Source organism: Peromyscus maniculatus, chromosome 20, assembly GCF_049852395.1.
Source record: "Peromyscus maniculatus bairdii isolate BWxNUB_F1_BW_parent chromosome 20, HU_Pman_BW_mat_3.1, whole genome shotgun sequence".
In the NCBI taxonomy this organism is placed as follows: Eukaryota; Metazoa; Chordata; class Mammalia; order Rodentia; family Cricetidae; genus Peromyscus; species Peromyscus maniculatus.
Genome location: NC_134871.1, coordinates 29014832 through 29030034, shown reverse-complemented (window position 1 = coordinate 29030034; position 15203 = coordinate 29014832). Strand labels below are relative to the sequence as shown.

General features: G+C 43.7%; 1 protein-coding gene and 1 long non-coding RNA gene across 9 annotated transcripts in view; one reads left to right on the top strand and one right to left on the bottom strand.

The window, feature by feature from the left end:
• Positions 1–15203, bottom strand: part of LOC121824409 (testis-specific Y-encoded-like protein 5) — a 61327-nt gene that overhangs the window by 33252 nt on the left and 12872 nt on the right. For 3 of the 7 annotated variants that reach the window (XM_076555942.1, XM_076555941.1, XM_076555940.1), the window contains exon 2: positions 5022–5153. The gene's annotated coding sequence lies outside the window, so the exon portion shown is untranslated. Of the gene's footprint in view, positions 1–5021; positions 5174–15203 lie in introns of all 7 variants that reach the window. The other 4 variants (XM_076555945.1, XM_076555944.1, XM_076555947.1 and 1 more) reach the window with 2 other exon arrangements.
• Positions 623–5036, top strand: LOC121824408 (uncharacterized). 2 transcript variants are annotated; one of them, XR_006066297.2, is made up of 4 exons: positions 623–984; positions 3519–3646; positions 4381–4585; positions 4789–5036. It is a non-coding gene; the product is annotated as an uncharacterized LOC121824408 (long non-coding RNA). The 2 variants fall into 2 exon arrangements; XR_013046395.1 differs by lacking the exon at positions 4381–4585 and having other exon boundaries at positions 632–984.

The window sequence follows — 15203 nt, the reverse complement described above, 5'->3', positions numbered from 1 at the left end:
AGCTCCAGGTTGTAGTGGGTGGCTGTGGGAGCCACGCCCTGAAGCACTGCCCCTAGTGAGGCAGCTGTGGCTGTTACACCTGCCTGTGACCTTGAAGTACCTGCTCTTGGGGCATGGCCACTCAGGGACCCTTAAGACCTGGGATACACAACTTAGGCAGCTCTCTTGGCTGCCTCGTGGTTTGGATGCTGAGATCTTGGACCAAGCAGATCAGCAGTGTGGGACATAGTTCAGCTTTCCCAGACTCTTAAGATAAATTTCCCGTGGTTGTGAGTTAACCCCCAAATAAATTCCTTTGATCATTAAGCTGACTCGGTAGATTGCTAGTGATTTAATCCCAATACCAGGCTCAATGGGAGACTCTGTCTCATAAAATAAGGGGAGAAAGCTATTGAGCAATATACCCCACACCAACCTCTGGCCTTATGTACCTACATGGGCAAGTTCACTCTCTTTCATACACACACCAGGAAAATGGGCCTCAGAGAAGTCGAGCAACTTGCCCAATATCCTGCAGCCAAGATTCAAACCCTTGTGTGTCTTGTGGCAAAGCCAGTGCTTTAATCACTAATGTCCCACACACTGTCATAATGCCACCTATGACTGGAGGCATGGAGTGGCCAGTTGACAAAAGTCTACTCTGGGATGATAGACACCTCCCCCTTGTAGCTCCTGCATATTCATGGGTCACTATGATTTCTAGTGGACCCCTTACCCTTCCCACGCAGGCAGACAGAAGGAATTGCAGAGAGGCTTGCAGACAGCAGCGGCACTTTCTTCCAAAGGCGAAAAGAAGCCCAGCTCCAATCTACAAAACCCTGCAGCAGTGGAGTCAAGAGCAAGAACTACGGAAGGGAGAGGCCCACAAACACAAGATGGAGAAGTGAAGCTCTGCCAAGACCACACTCCGCAATAGAAGCCTCTCCCAGATACATGCTAAGCTTCAAGTAAACAGCCTATTAGCACTGCCTAGCCAGCCACAGGGTAAGGAGCTGCCAACATTTCCATAAGGAAGTCCTTGTTCTTGTACTGAAAATGAGTGAAGCATTGGGAGTTTATTTTTGGTTGAGAATCTTGCATGTGAACCACTTTTTAGTTCACTTTTCATTGACAGTTGGCCGTCCAAGGATGAGCACTCCACTGACTAGCCACTCCCCAGTTTACACCCTTCAAAAAGTATCCAAAGCAAGCTCCCTAGCTGTTTAAATGGCGTTGTTGTTGCTCAGAGCCAGTGTGATCATGCAGCTGGGCAGGGGTTCCAGGGGCAGGACCTTTGAGCACTCTAGGCCTCCGCACACTTTCCTGCCCTTGGTGCTAGATACCCCCAAAGCTCACCTGGTACTTACAGCTTGTGAGCAGCACTACAGCCCTGTGCTCTCCTCCTCCCAGAGGACCAGCCCTATTCGGTAATGGCACACTCTTTGTCTGCTGCAGCCATGGTCCCATACCCTTCACCACCATGTCTGGTTTCACCATTCTCAACCGCTCATGCAGCTCTGCTCCACCGTCTGTCCTTCCAGTTTCATGAGGTCACTTTTTAAAAGCATCTTTCCATAGACCTGCCTTTTTTTAGTTGTTCCAGTAATACTGTGGGCTCTAAAAACTCCTTCTCTGCCATGGTGTCTCCCCTCGAAGCCTCCATGATTTCTCAGGTTCCTTGGAGCTGCTCCACAGTCCCTGGGATGCTGGTGGCCATCACCATCTTCCCTAAGTACTTTGACTGCCTCCCATCCTCTCTTAACTAGCACTGTCCAGTGCTGGGAGGTGACTATTCACCTGTAAACCCTCTGCATTCAGTCATGAGGGAGAACCTGTGAAGCATAACCAGCCAAACCAGATGTGTACTGCAGAGATGAGAAAGGGCAATTACAGGAGGGCAAGTCTCAAGAGTAGGAGCCATGAGGAGGGATGAGGTAAAGGACAGAAGCCTGGGAAGTGAGTAGTGAAAAACTCCTGAACTCTGAAGTACAGGCAGGCAGCCTTCTGTACATGTGGGTTGTGCATTGCAGGGCTCTGGAAACACAGACTGAAAACTTTGGCTAGGCTAAGAGTGACAGTGTCTATACTGAACATCACGGGCGTTCTCTAGGCCAACAGTGACAGTGTCTATACTGAACATCACGGGTGTTCTCTAGGCCAAGAGTGACAGTGTCTATACTGAACATCACGGGCGTTCTCTAGGCCAACAGTGACAGTGTCTATACTGAACATCATAGGTGTTCTCTAGGCCAACAGTGACAGTGTCTATACTGAACATCATGGGCGTTCTCTAGGCCAACAGTGACAGTGTCTATACTGAACATCACGGGCGTTCTCTAGGCCAAGAGTGACTGTGTCTATACTGAACATCACAGGTGTTCTCTAGGCCAACAGTGACAGTGTCTATACTGAACATCACAGGTGTTCCCTAGGCCAACAGTGACTGTCTATACAGGAGGGCTTGTGTAGATGACATGCAAACTCTCCTCCCTTTTATATAAGGAACTTCAGCATCCTCCAATTTTGGTGTTTTTGGAGTTCAAGAACCAATTTCTCATGAACAGTGTGAGATGGTAGTATGTGAAAAATGGAAAATGCCATTTTCAAGTTCTCAGGCACTAGCCCGTGTCACCTGGCCCCATCTCTCTGCCTCCTGGAGATGCTTTTGTCATTTGTAAGTGGAATCCACTGCCTCATTTTTTGTGTTTTTCACTCTCACATCATCATAGACAGGAGTCACTTTGTGGATTACCTGTTCCCAAAAGGAACACCAGAATAAAATAAGCAGGGAAGTACAAAAACCTTAGAGAAGAACAGTAATTAAATAAGGATTAGACTAGATTATTTAAGTGACAACCAGACTTCTACAACACAGACTGCTACACTGTGGGAAAAGTCTGGGTAAGAGCTGGCAGTGCTGGATTCCTGAGACCTAACCAGACCCTTATAAATAACAGGGGTTTGCTCCTACCTACACCCACTTCCTCATAACAAGGATGTCTTGGAACAGCTTCTGTTTGGGGGGCAGCTGTCATTTCGGCCTGTTCAGCATCTATCCACCTCCCTCTGGTACTAGAACTGGTTTATTTTCATTTGGATAACACTTCATCCCTTCCTATTGTCAGTCTGGAGAGCTTGGGTGGAGCTGACCCTATTCCTGGCTTTGTGGATGGGCAGTGTTTCAGGCCTGAGTTTAGCTCAAGTGTTTATAATGACCTAATAAGACAAGAGAGTCAATCTCAGGTCAGTGTGTGTGTGTGTGTGTGTGTGTGTGTGTGTGTGTGTGTGTGTGTGTATGTGCTGGCAAAGAAGAAATGCTGTGCTCTTTTCTTTATTGAGGTTGCTGAGAGCGTATGATTGATGGGCTTGTAGTACCTAGTATGCCACCCTGCCATGAGGAAAAAAGCCCAGGCCCTGGGATCGAGCCAATCTGGACACACTGTCCTGGACTTTCAGTTCCTCACACCAATAATTTTTATTACACTAATTTGAGTCTTATTTTTAACAACTTCTGTCTGACTTTTACTTCTCTACTACAGATAAAGAAAGCAGATCTTGCCAAAGCACTACATGCTTGACTGGAGTTATCAGGACTGGGCAACAAACTGGGCATGAACTGGGATGCGCCTGATTGCAACTCTTAGCAGTGGTACTCTGTAGCTCCTCGGTAAGATTTCTGCCTTGTCACCCTGTAGGTACCAAACCTCACTTTGACAAACATTTAGCAGTCAACCATTCCCAAAGTTGGTGGCTCCAGCAGGTTCTCAATGCACAGTCCATATTTACTGTTTTTTCCTGGTTCCAATGGAGTTTGGGTCATGCACGTCAGGACTTTCTAACAGAGACGTCAACCTGCTACATAATGAGCATGTTCTGCAATCTTCATTTCCTGCTGTGGGATGTTCTGTATGGCAAATGTGTTGCTCTGATTGGTTAGTAAATAAAACACTGATTGGCCCGTGGCTAGGCAGGAAGTATAGGCGAGACTAACAGAGAGGAGAAAAGAAAGAACAGGAAGGCAGAAGGGGTCACTGCCAGCTGCCGCCATGACGAGCAGAATGTGAAGATGTCAGTAAGCCACGAGTCACATGGCAAGGTATAGATTTATGGAAATAGATTAATTTAAGATATAAGAACAGTTATCAAGAAGCCTGCCACAGCCTTACAGTTTGTAAGCAATATAAGTCTCTGTGTTTACTTGGTTGGGTCTGAGCGGCTGTGGGACTGGCGGGTGAGAGAGATTTGTCCTGACTGTGGGCCAGGCAGGAAAACTCTAGCTACAATTTCCCCTTTTCCTTTGACCAAAATATCTATAACTTCTTACTCAACTACTGGAACACTCAGGGAAAGAGAAATATAGGGGGATGACTGGCAGAATCTTCTCTTTACATGTTATTTCAGACACCATAATCATAGCTCAGCTAGACCTGAGGAGCATTGAAAATAACCATCAGAAAAGACTGAGACAGGAAAACACAGACCATCCAGCTATCTAATTAGAATAATTCCTGAGAAGAGAGCCTGCAAATTCCTGGGCCTGTATCCTGTAGAGAAAGATCCTCCCTGCTTCCTCCAACCCCACCCAAGAAGAAGCTGCATAAATGAGGTAACGTGTCTCCAAAGGGCCATGTTAGCAGTTAGTGGCTATGGAGGAAGGTCTTTGGCAAAAGAGCTAGTGAAAGGAGGAGGGTCCACATTCTGAATCATCATCTGGAGGTCTGTGATCACAAAAGATGAGTGTTCAGTCCATTTGCCAGAGAAGCCACACAGAATTATCAGGAAAGGATGTGTTTGTGTTTCATCTTGCAGGATTACTGTAGAAACCAGGGAGAGATGACCAAGAGAACTGCCAGTAACCAGAAGCCAAATTCACGTTTTGGCTGCTACTGCAGGTTCTTGCATTATTCAAATGCCTTTGGGGTCGCTGTTCATATAAATGTTCATGTTTACTTCGAATAGAAGATACCACCATGTCATTTCAGTGCTGCAAAGAACCCAGGGAACCCACCCAAAGGAAAAACATTCATAAAAAGTCAGCTTACCTGCTAACATTTAAATGGCTGGTTCACATTTCTTGCTTAAATATCAAATGTTTCTTTTTTTCTCCTAAGAAGTCAATAATGCTGTTTTGAATATCCAAAAATAATTTCCTTGTCCAAAAATAGCACAGATCACTGAAAAATACATGCATTTTCTTTGGGAGGAAATAATAGAAACAGAATACAAAATAAATCCTGATTTAAAAGCATATACAGAGCTCTACCCAACCACCAGCAAAGCAAAGGGTTTCTCAGGTCTACTTAGTTGCCCTCTGAACCAGGGACCACTTGGTCATATAAACTTTTGTCAGATTTTTGTTTCACGTTTCTATTCAACTGTTCATGTGTGTATGTATACACACATATATGTTCTCCACCATTTAGATTATACAGTATGTATATACTTGTGTCTTGTAGTTCTTTTAACACATCATGCTTCCAAACTGAAGTTAGAGATGATTCCATACAAGCAAGCTGAATAAGTATGTAAGTTCTCAGTTCTCACGGTATTCTGAAAATGTCAATGGGAGGCTATGGGAACATTTCCCTCCTAAATGACAGAGAACAGGACTCTGCCTTCTCCCCGACAACTTCTCTGTTTTGGACTCTATTATTGAGGATACAGTGCCTGGAATGCTTGTCGAAACTTCAGAGTTTCTGTAGCAACTTAAAGTACGGTGTGTGTGAAGGGAAAGGGGGCAGTGCAGGAGAGGGGCTCAGTGGTCCAGAGCACTTACCACTCTACAAGAGGGCCAACGCTCACACGTTAGCACCCACGTCAGAAGGCCTGGAACTCCTGCACCCAGGGACCAGATGTTTCCTCCTGGCTTCCATGGGTATTCATACATACACATGTGCACACACATAAACAGAACACACACACACACACACACATACACACACACACACACACACACACATTTTTTAAATGTAGAGAACAATGAAAACTTTATAGGCTTGAGATTGCTAAAACTATAAATAACTATAACTGTACATATGTCACTTAGGCATACAGTAGGTGCTCAATAAATGTTCACTCTTTGTTCCCTTCCCCTCTACTGATCCCTACGTAGAATATAAATATCAGTAAAAAGGGAAGTTTGTCCCAGTGGTGATGTCCAGAAATCGTGGGTTTTGTTTTTTTCTTCATCATCTTTATTTGGGAACAAGAGAACTACCAGAGTTTCCTCATGGGAGGCTGGAGCTCAGATAACTGCTTTGATCACAGGCCTGTCTGTGTTTTCCCTTGTGTAGCTGCTGCTGCCTTTTGTTAAGTCTGCCACCATCTGTGCTCAGCTTCCTGGTCCAACCCTCTGATCAATGCCTCTCTGTTCAGAAAGGCCTGATCTTCTGGGCTGCTTCAGGACACAAAATGTCTATCTACTATAAGCTGAAAACCTTTGAAATGCAGACTCACTTGCCTCAGTAAACAACAACCCCCGGGAAAGCGTTCATCATGCCCTGGCATTCCCAGGGTGTGTGGAACTAGGCATAAGCAGCAAAGTACCCTATGTTCTGTGATCCAAAGCCAGCATCCCCATGGCCTTCCAGGACACATACCCAGAAATAACACACACTTCTCCCTAGTGATGAGGCTCAGTGAAGCCACCTCACGATAGCTCTAAACCCATTTACAGTCAATGGAGTCTGTCCCTTCTGAAGGCATGAGCACAATGTCCACCTCATTCACTAGTATGGCAAACCCTAACCTGACAGCAGTGTAGAAGAACAATCAACGAGCTTCACTTGTAGCTCTGGGAATTCTAGCCTTGCCTAAATTGTATAACCCCAGATCTCTGGATAATGAGTGCAATATGTGGAGTCTTTGCTTGGCACATAGCGTCCACTCAGTGGAATGGATGTTACAGGTCCTATTGCAAATTAGGAAGTGACAGCTCGTTTTGTCTAGGAAAACTCCAACACTTGGTTCATCCAAACTGCCATCTTTTTTTATTTTTATTTATTTATTTTTTTTCGAGACAGGGTTTCTTCTTTGTGTAGCTTTGTGCCTTTCCTGGATCTCGCTCTGTAGACCAGGCTGGCCTCAAACTCACAAAGATTCGCCTGGCTCTGCCTCCCGAGTGCTGAGATTAAAGGTGTGTACCACCACTGCTCAGCCAAAATGCCATCTTAACTGACATTGGTTTAAAAGACTAATGATCACTTCTATTGGTCTAAAATATTTGCTAAATGTGTCCTATATGTAAGTACGTGAGACCAGCAGTGAACAAAGATCCTTGACAGCTTAGTAATGCAGAAAGTCCACAGATAATTAATAAAGGAACTATTGATTAAGGAATTATATTGAGGAGAATAACTCACTAACGCAGGATAAGGCAAATCTGTCGCAGAGTCCTAGAAGGCTGAGAACCAGTCCCACATTGTTTCACACCACCTGAGTCAGTCTCCACCTTCCAAGAACTCGAGAGAGACGGGACCCTTGTTTGTGCTCCTCAGGTCGTAAGCTAGCTAAGAGGCCATGCTCTAGGGGCTGGTACCCCAAGGTCATAGGTAGAATGTAGCTAGAGTTTTCATGGGTTTTTTTGGAGGCTACTTGTATGCACTTCCTGTTTTTATTTTTTATTAGGTAATATTATTTTCCTTCTTGGATCTCTGAGGGAGTTGAAGATTAGTTATAGTTGAAGATTAGTTAGGATAGAAAGTGAATTAGGTACATTTTGGACTTACCAAAATAGGATAGATAATGGAGTTATTTTCTCTGAATTTGTCAAATACAAATGGACTAGACATTGTTTAGGTATTTATTACTTGTATATATGGTATATAGTTATTGTACTTTTGTATATAGTTTTTCTTATGTTAGTATTAACCTTTTTCCTTTTTATTAAAATAGAAAAGGGGAAATATGGTGATATTGTATTTGTACTGAAATGTGATTTTATTTGTATGTTAATAAATAAAGTTGCCTGAGGGTCAGAGCTAATAGCAAGCCATCGCAGAAGCTGGGCAGTAGTGGTGCACGCCTTTAATCCCAGCTCTTGGGAGGCAGATCTCTGTGTGTTCAAGGATACAGCCAACATGGAGACACATGCCTTTAATCTCAATACCAACCATAGAAGACCTGGAGGTCTGTACAGACAGGCAGTGACGAGGCGGTCATGTGGCTGGGTTTACCCAATGAGAAGGCAGAACAGAAAGTCTTTATAAAGACAAACACACAGGAAGTAGGTCTCTTGGCTGAAGAGGACAGCTGCAGAGTGAAGGGTAAGGCTCTCAGCTCTGACCTCTTGGGCTTTCATCTTTGCATTGGTTCTGTGTTTCATATTGAATAAGACGGTTACTTCTACAGTGGAAAAAATATCTATTACAGCTTAGTCCAGGGGAAGTGGCAAACTCAGAGAGAAAATTCATGACATGAATTGAGATCAAGTCCATGAAGTAAGGAAGAGCTATGAGAAGGAAATTGGAGAAAGCAGTAGGAGGGCGAGTGTCATTTGCTTTGGACATCAGATAAAGCCTCTTGCAGGGAGAACATCAGGAAAGCTGACAGGAGCTTGGTGTCCCTCTGCATGCTAGCTGGATGATATATGTATCCAGAGCTAGAGATGCCACCAATAAGACAGGTTCCTATAGTGTATCCTGTTGATACCCCAGCAATCCTACACCATCACTTCTGGAGGGACAATCTGCCCTATGATCATAAAATCTCAACCAGAATGTCCCTGGGTTTAAAAGGCATCCTCCTGCACCTGATCCTCTCATAGTGGGGTGCTGAATTTTCTCAAGTATCTGCTGCTCCATTACTAGCAGAGAAGCACTGGGATTTAATGATCCTATTTCCCCAGAATCCTGGAACAAGGGCCATTTAGTGCTGAGGCCTGAGGTTCCCCCCAGTCCCATCTGCTCACTCTGCTCTATCCTGCAGATTTAATCTCCTATCTGGCTTACTTTCCATGACTCTTTGTTCTAACCTAACTTTTTTAGAGTTGTCTATACTCAAGCCCCATTAGGAAACCTCAGAGGATGTGCACATGCCTACATAGAAAAGGAGGTGCATCCTTGGGAAGTGATCTTGCAGAAGCCTCTCTACTTCTCCTTGTTTCCAATTACAGATTTATGTGCCACCGTCGTCACAAAAGCCCATCGCACACAGTGCATTTCCAACATTTTCCATTTGCTTTCCTGCTCTGTTTCATTTTCCTGCTTGATTTCTAATATGCCGTGAGAGTGATTTGGTGTCTAAGTTTCTTGCCTGAGGCTTTTTGCAGGTAATAGCTTCCTTAACCACCCCCACCCCAGCCTTTAATTCATTTGTATTAGGTTCATACTTCTCCTTCATTCAAAATTATTCAGTCTCTATTCCTGGGCATTTTCAGCATTCATGTTCTAGTCACAGGTCATGTTCCGCATTCACAGTTCTATTTTTGTAAAGAGACACCATAGCCAAGGCAGCTCTTATAAGAGAAAGCATTTAATTGGTGCTTGCTTACAGTTTGAGAGGTTTGGTCCATTATCATGGCAAGGAGCCCTCAGGCAGGCATGGTGCTGGAGAAGTACTTGAGAGCTACATCCTGATCCATAGCGAGAGAGAGAGAGAGAGAGAGAGAGAGAGAGAGAGAGAGAGAGAGAGAGAAACTGGACCTGACATGTGCATTTGAAACCTCAAAGCTCAACTCCAGTGACACACTTCTTCCAACAAGGTCACACTCCCTTCTAATTCTTTCAAATAGTGCCTTACTCCCTGGTGAGTGAGCATTCAAATCTATGAGCCTATGGGGATCATTTTTATTTAAACCACCATACCTGTTGACTCATTTCTACTTAATGAATACCTACTACATGTAAGTATCTGAGCTATGGGAATGGAAAAATGTTTTTACTAATTATTTTGTATAATCTGGGATTCCAAAGTCTCTGGTAGCAGCAGACAGATCAATAAATGAGTATAATAAATTGAATTGTGGCAAAAAACATTTAGGAAGTTTTAAAAAGGAGAAATAATCCAAACTTGAAAGATTAAAAGTAACAGCACAGAACAAGTACACCTGAGCCATATATAAAATTATTTTCTTGTTCAGAAACAATTTACACAAAAGAGTGTCCAGAGGGCCTGAGTGAGGACAGGATGATGATTGGCGAAGTCCAACAGAAGCTAGGACCAAAATGTGGTATAGGTAAGCAACTGGAAGAAGGGTGAGTGTAAATGATTTTAAAGCATGAAATGAAAATCACTGGACACATTGCATTGATCATCACTCCAACTTTCTGGAAACTGAATAAAGGGAAAGAATCCAGCATTTGGCACAACCTGTTTAGGAGGAACATTTACCCATGAAGGGACAAGGGAATGAGCTTCTTATACTAGACTGAAGACTCAAAAACCTATAGGAAATGAAAAGACCAGGAAACCGCTGTTCTGTAAACCACAGGAATATCGCACCTGAGTTAACGCTGTGAATGGCTGCTGACACCCTGGGATTGGAAGTTTCAGGGAAGAGGCTGAGTGCCATTCCAGGGACTACTTGCTGAGACAAAGGGAAAATGTTTTTGCAAGGGAGAGAGCTGGAGACACCATTCTATGCTAGACATAAACTAACAGCAGAGCAACAGGCTCCCCGGGCACTGCATCTAGTCTGGTGCATCAGGATTGCACAGCCTAGGGTAGCGCTCTTGGCAAACGTGTTTCCTGAAATTTCCAGTTTATAAGGAATGCAAGAGATCAAGGGCAAAGTGAAGTAACTCCCAAACAAGCAAGCAATATGATAAATCAAAAGTATAGAACCTCCTACAAACATCTGCCCAACCTTCTTCAGAAAACCTCTGTCAGAAAGGGGAAACATAAAACAGTGGGGAAATTGCTTGGTGTTCAGAAAAGACCAGAGAATTATAACAACAAAATGCAATGCTACAAACAAAATGATTATGCCCTTATTGTAAAATTATTGGAAATTAAGAAATTTAAATACACACTGGAAACTAGCTAGATTTGGGACTCTAACTTATTTACAGTCTGATAATTATCTGAGACTGCATAGCAAAGTATTCTTATTTTTCCCTGATATGCATGCCAAGTATTTAGGGGTAAAGCATCAAGCAATTAATTTCCAAATGGTTTACAAAATACATATATTTATATAAAAACAAATATGACAGAAGTATGAGATCACTGAATGTAAGTGAAACATATATGGGAATATATGTACTTTAGTATATTTGGATTTTTAGCTTAAAATGTTTGAAATGAAAAAATTAATGTCACATAATGAAGGGCTTAATCTGAGCACATTAGGAGCCTGGGTCTTATTGCCAAAGACTTCAACAAGTAAATGGCATGATCAAGTTCATATTCCAATAGTTCTAGATGTACTTATTAGACTGACTCAACCAGCATTTACTGATCACCATTATTAAACAAACCCTAAACTAGATGCTGTAGGAGACACAAACTGAAATGATGCAACCTGGCTACAGATAAGCTGCAAAGGATGTAGCCCAGGTTAGACCCTTCTTGTCTGGCATAACCAGGAGCACTAGGAGGAAGGTGGCGTGCAGTGCCTGCAGGTGTAAGCTGGCTCTCCATGTCAGCAAAGGCGTCTCAGAAGGAGAGACCAACAGATGACTAAAATTGCCTCTCAGCTCTAGCCTCCTGATCTCCCTATTCTTTCATGGCAAAAATTCTATTCCCATGAAAGATGCTGGAGAGTTTAGACTTCCTTGAAGTGGTTTAGGCATATAGCCAGCCTAATAAGGTTCTAGTACAAAGGACCTTATTTAGGTCTCCTGAATTTCTCTAAGGGCTTTGTGGTGGTTTGAATAGTTATGGCCCCACAGACTCACGTGCTTGAATGTTTGGCCCATTGGGAGTAGCACTATTAGAAGGTGTGGCCTTGTTAGAGGAAGTGTGTCACTGTGGGACAGGCTTTGAGGTTTTATATGTTCAAGCTACACCCAGTATGGCACACAGTCTCCTTCCGCTGTTTGAGGATCAAGATGGGGAACTCTCAGCTCCTCCTCCAGCACCACAACTGCCTCCATGCTTCTCTCCATGATGATAATGGACTAAACCTGTGAACTGTAAACCAGCCCCAATTAAATGTTTTCCTTTATAAGAGTTGCCATGGTCATGATGTCTCTTCACAACAATAAAACCCTAACTAACAGGCTACATGCAAGAGCTTTCTTCCCCAGGTTAAAAAAAAAAAAAAAACAGGTGTAAAGAAGCCTCTCCCACTGCTCCCTCTTTCTTGCTCATGAGTACAGCTGGTGAGGTCAGGAGGGAGAGGGCCAAGAAAAGAAAACCAGAAATGTAGACCAGAGCCCAACTATCACGGAGTCACTGACACGAGCCTTTAACCCAGGCCACTAGATTTCTTGTTATGCAAACAAATAGTTCTCTTACTCCAAGTTATTCATGTCCAGGTTTTAAAAGCCAAAACCTTCACTCACCTCTACCTGGAAGTACACTGCTAGGACAACACATTTAAAGAAGTCTTACCCACTTCTCTGAGTTGTCAGTCCTTCTAACTGAGCTCTAATGGTGTGAACACTGATGTTTAGATGATAGAATGGCTCACACTGATTAGCTAATATGCTATGAACAATATTAAAGGTAGGCTCTGTGCCCAGGAGTATCTAGATTCAGAGAGCCAGACACCTGCACTAGGTTACTCCATCCAAGGGTATATGAATAGAGTCTAGCATCAGAAGACTGAAATCTGGCCTCTCATAATTACTGACTTTGTAATTTGGGTCACAAGGCATTATGAAACTTTTAATGAGATAGTTATTATAGTGGAGACAATGTAAATGGATATTCTGTGTAAGTTATGAGCTGTCACCCAGAGGGACGAGATGGACAATCTGAAGTAGAGAAGCAGAGCTAACACAAGGCTGGAGTCAAGGTAAATGGGAGTTTGTAGAAAGGAGTTTTGAGCCTCAATAGTGAGATGTATTTGGAGAAGATTCCAAAAATAGAACTGAGCGTGCTGAAGGCAAATAAAGAAAAACCATGGGCAGATAGCTGGGGCTCTGTCTTTCCTGCTTCCTGGACACTTGAGGGAAATGACTTCATGTATCTGGAACAGTAGCTCTCCAAGGCTGAGGATACCATGAGGGTAAGAGTGCAGAAGAGTTTTCCTAAATGTTCAGAGACCAGATTAGTTGACCAAAGCATTCCCAAGACTGATTTTTAAATGCCACCTTAGGTCAATGTGACTCTTTTCACAGAATAGCTGTGGTGGTATTGTGTTCCCCAGAATATTGTGCACTCTAATGAGCTTATCTGGGGTCAGAAAACAGAATAGCCACTATACAGACACAGAGGCCAGAAAGTGGTGGCACTCACACCTTTAATCCTATCACTTGGGAGGTAGAGATCCATCCGGATCTCTGAGTTTAAAGCCACACTGGAAACAGCCAGGCATGGTGACTCATGCCTTTGATCCCAGGAAGTGATGGCAGAAAGCAGAAATGTATATGAGGTGTGAAAACCAGGAACTAAGCTGGTTAAGCTTCTAGGCTTTGAGTAGCACAGTTCAGCTGAGATTCACTCTGGATGAGGACACAGAGGTTTCCAGTCTGAGGAAACAGGATCAGCTGAGAAACTGGCAAGGTGAGGTAGCTATGGCTTGTTCTGCTTCTCTGATCTTCCAGCATTCACCCTAATACCTGGACCAGGTTTGATCTTATTAATAAGAACATTTTAAGATTCATGCTACAAATAGCCACCACAATAGACTAGAGAGGGTCCCCAGAGGCTAAAAGTAGAGTTAGGATTTGGTAGGGCTTTTTGTAGTTAGATCACTTATTTTTTCCTGCATAGCATAGCACTGTACACCAAAAATAATGAGGTAAGAAATCAGAAGAGTGCAGAGAGAGAGCCCCCTGATTAGTTCTTACAAGAGTTGTGATATGCATGATTCCTGACTCCCCCTGGCCTTCTGTTTTATCTTGTGATTTCTCCCTCTCCTATGTCTCCTTCCATGATGTCAGCTGCCATAATGAGAAGCAGGCAGCAGAGGCTGCTCCAAAGCCAGTATCATGATGGTTGGAATGCCAGCCTCCAAAACTACAAGCAGCAAACCTTTTCTTTTAAGGAGGTATCAGCCTCAAGTATTCTACTACAGTAACATAGTAACAGAAAACAGAGTCTTTTAAGTGGGCCAGCTGGAAAATGCAGGCTCTGTTTTAAGTAAATTTGTTGCAACTCTGTGGGTTTGGTCCCAGGTTTTGGCACCAAAATGTGAGTTTTATAACTCTGAGGAAAGGTATCCTGACTACCTCGGAAGTCAGGCAACACCTTGAGCTGCATAGGACAACTCTGAATGCTGGAGCTGCAAAGAGACAGCTCAACCCTAAAAGGGAAGTTTTTCTGACTGCTGGGGAGAGTCAGGCCTGGAACTGCTTCAGCAGGGAAGGGTATCCTGACGGTTTGGGAAATTCAGACCTGGAACTGCTTTAGCAGAGAAGGGTATCCTGACTGTTCAGAAGAGTCAGGCTATACCTGGTGTGATGGGGGTGGTCTTCCCTCAGGATATAGCAATCCTGCTCCTCTCCTGGAGAGCCGTTACAGATGGGCTTGCTCAGCCCCCTCTTAAGGGGGCTTCCTAGCAGAACTCGGCTTCTCTGGTCTAAGATGTTGTTTCTTTTGCTTCGTTCTGCAAAAGAAGAAAGCCTTCCAGAAATGTAGCGATTTCCTTTGGCTCCAGAGAAGAGTGTTACTTTTCAACTCTCTTGCTCTGTCCACTGAGGGATGTCTCAGCAAGGATCTTCTCTACGCCAGTGAATGAAGATCTTCACACCCAAAACTCTTTAGAGAAAGAGATTTATTTGGGAAGGAGTAGTCCAGGAGAGTAGCTGCCTCTACCAGGGTGAAGAAAACAGCTCACAACTGACCAGCTCACAATTGACTAGGCAGGATGATATATATAGGATGTCTTGGGGCAGAGTCAACCAGAAGTTAACTCGGGGCTCAGGGTTCTACTGTCCTGATCTGTGATCTGAGCCAGTGTTTTTTTCACTGGCCTTACTTAGCTTTTTTTTGACACTAATTCCAAGGCCAGGGCACATTTCTTTCACTGACCCTGATTCTAGAGACCAGGAGTGTTTGCTTGGCACTAGTTTCAGAGTCAGGGCATGTTTCCTGGGTTCTGAGTTGGGGGATAAAGTGTTCATTTCTCCCAAACCCAGGTTGTATTTCTTTCCCTGGTCCTGGGCCCCAGGGCC